This window comes from Empidonax traillii, unplaced genomic scaffold (genome assembly GCF_003031625.1).
Source record: "Empidonax traillii isolate 1590-97213 ecotype Southwest subspecies unplaced genomic scaffold, ASM303162v1 scaffold2389:size25293, whole genome shotgun sequence".
NCBI classification, from domain to species: domain Eukaryota; kingdom Metazoa; phylum Chordata; class Aves; order Passeriformes; family Tyrannidae; genus Empidonax; species Empidonax traillii.
In genome coordinates, this window is record NW_020957582.1 from 13,115 (window position 1) to 16,305 (window position 3,191).

Here is a 3,191-nt window from a genome sequence, read left to right on the forward strand (position 1 = left end):
CCAGCTCTCGGGGACACCCCCAACCCTCACTCCCAGCTCTCGGGGACACCCCCAGCCCGCACCCCCAGCTCTCGGGACACCCCCAGCCCGCACCCCCAGCTCTCGGGGACACCTCGTCCCCGTCGGAGAGGGCGGATCTGTGTCGGAGCGCGGCAGATCTCTGCGCTCAGGAGGGAAGGCTTTTCTCCGATTTGTTGTTATAACAGGGAATTTGACAGCTCTGCGCCAGGCTCTCAGCGCCCCAGAGATCCCTCGGGCCCCAAATCCACAACACAAACAGCTCAGCAGCTCCCGGCCGGGGGAGGAGGGGGGTCCCCGGCGGCGCTGCGGCGGTGCCGGAGCCGGGGTGGTGGGAGCGCTGTACCCACTCGGGACCCGCGAGGGCGAGGAGGCTCCGTGCCGTGCTCGGCAGCTGCAGCTGCCCTGGGGTGCCCTCCCAGTCCCCCCGTGAGGAGCTGAGCCGTGGGGTGCCCCCTCACTCCCCAGCCCCGCCCGGCCCCGCACACAGAAGGTGTCCCCACTCGCGGGTCCCCGACGCGCGGCTCCGTGAGAGCCGACCCAGCGAGGGCACAACGACACCCCCGCCGCCCTCCTGTGCTGCTGGGGCCCCGCAGGCTGTGGCAAGGATCGGCCAAACTTCGGGAAAACGGGTGTGAAGAGACCGACAAGCCAGTCTGACATGGACGGTGTCGGGCGAGCACGGGACGAGATGGCTTCTGCAAATAGCCGAGCACACCTGCAGAAATAACAGTCCCTGACTGGAATAATTATTGTTATGCAGATCGCTCTTGGTGATTAATTCCCTACAAGGAATTTGGAAGAGTTTCCCCAGGGAAATGAGAGAGGAGATCTGTGGACTAGGCTCCTCCAAGGGATGGGAGGAAGAGTTTGGGGCTCAGGAGCCCTCCTTGGAAGGACAAGTGGCAGGGTGGCATCGCAGCCCATGGCAGGGATGTGAAGCTAGATGATCTTTAAAGTTCCTGTCAACCCAAACCCTTTTCTGATGTGATTCTATGAATGACTGGACACCCGCCCCCCCCCCCCCCCCCCCCCCCCGGAGCAGTGGGTGACCACCCCTCCCTCCAGCCCCCAGGGATCTCACCGTGGTTAATGTTCATACACATCCACCTGCAGGAACAATTTCCTGCAGGCTGGACCATTCCAGCACTAATGACTCCAGGCAGCAGCAGCAGGGGAGTCACCCCAACACCTGGAGAAACACAGGAAGATTTTTGACCATAATAAAAACAATAATTCCATAAGAGCAATGGTGAAGTACAGCATCCAACACCCCTAAACCCCTCGAGGCAAGAGTGCCATGCTACTGCTTGATCAGAGTTGCAGGTAGTGCAGGAGTCATGGAAACATGGAATGGGTTGAGTTTGAAGGGACCCTAAAGATTATCCTGTCCCACCCCCTGCCATGGGCAGGGACACCTTCCACCAGCCCAGGCTGCTCCAAGCCCTGTCCAACCTGGCCTGGGACACTTCCAGGGATCCAGGGGCAGCCACAGCTTCTCTGGACAACCTGTGCCAGGGCCTGCCCACCCTCACAGGGAAGGATTCCTCCCCACATCTAATCTAAATCTTTCCTCTTTTGGTTTAAAATCATTGCCCTGTGTCCTATCCCTCTCTGCCCATGTACAAAGTCACTCTCCACTCGGATTGCTAATCCAAATAAATCCCAAATATGAGGTGAGGCCTGGCTGTGTCGTGCTTTGGGCTGGCACAGGTGTCCCAGAGAGCTGCAGGATTGCTGCTGCAGTGGAATCACTGCTCCAGGCCCTGGAGAAGCACGCTTAATGCTCTCCACGAGGATGCTGAGCAGCTGATATCTGCTGTCCTGGCCAGGCTGGAGATGCATGCCTGGAACTATCCAACACTGCTGCCTGTGCCAGGGAACATGGGTGGGCACCAGAGCTCAGCCATTGTGTGAAGGAACAGATGGAAAGGTCCAACCTTCAACTCAAAGGCTGGTTCCCAGCCAGCCTCATCCCTGGCCCCAGGGAGAAGCATGACATGGGAAATACGAGCTCAGGGAACTCCTGGACCATTTCCACTGGAGACAACCACCACACCCACCTGTTTGCAGGCTGCCATGGCCAACCCCACTGCAGAGCCCCCAGGGACCCTCCCTCTCCGCTCCAGACTCTGCTCCCCTCGTTTTCTGAACACCCCTGTCCTGCTGGCTTTGCTTTGGGGATGTCAAACACCCTGAACCTTCACCTTTTGGGCCTTCTGGGGTTCTGCTGCCAGCCCTGCACCCCCTACCTGGGCTCCCCCCTCTCCTCTCGGGCTCCCAGCAGTGAAGTATTTTGGCAGCATCCACGTTCAGTTCCCTGTTCTCAGAACAGACATGCTCCAGCGCCACCAGCAGAACAAATCCTCACCCAGCCGAGAAAAATTAGCTTTGTTTCAAAACAAAGCCAAAAGGAGGCCAACGTGTCTCAGCATCCCATGGTTTGCTTCTGGTTTGTGTGATGCTTGAAAGAGGCTTTCACAGGCCCCAGATCACTGCTCAGTTTCTTCATCTGCAAAATCCAAAGACCAGTGCTCGTGGAGGAAGTGGGAAAACCCAGGTGCAGAGCAGAACAGCTCTGTCTGTTCAGCCTTCACTCACAGCTTTCACAGCACTTGACGCCCACATCAATTTTCTAAATTAGAAAAGTTTTCTTTTCATCAGAACTCTCCTGATCCATTCACAGAGAGCCTGGCTCGTGTGCCAGCCGTGCCCAGGGCAGCTCCCAAAGGATGCAGCGTGGTGTCTACTCCCAGACACTGTGCCAGGAGCAGGCGCTTCCAAAGCCCTGGATGTGTTTGCAGTCCCAAAGAGCTGCTCTGCAGTTGTCTGCTTGGACAAAATCTGCTGCCACTCACACCTGGGATATAGCAACCAATGCCAGGTTGCTCCCTGTCCCCGTGATTCATCCCTTGTCCCCTCAGTGCCACCCACAGCCCCTCTGGGCACTGGGGACAGCAGTGGCAGTGACCCCCCACCCTCCTGTCTGCTGGCTCTGGCTCCTGCTCGCTGAGAAGTGAAGGGATAGCACAAGGGGGAATGGTTTTAAACTAAAAGAGGGAAGGGTTAGATGGGATACTGGGAAGGAATTGCTGGCTGGGAGGGTGGGCAGGCCCTGGCACAGGTTGCCCAGAAAAGCTGTGGCTGCCCCATCCCTGGAAGTGTCCAAGGTT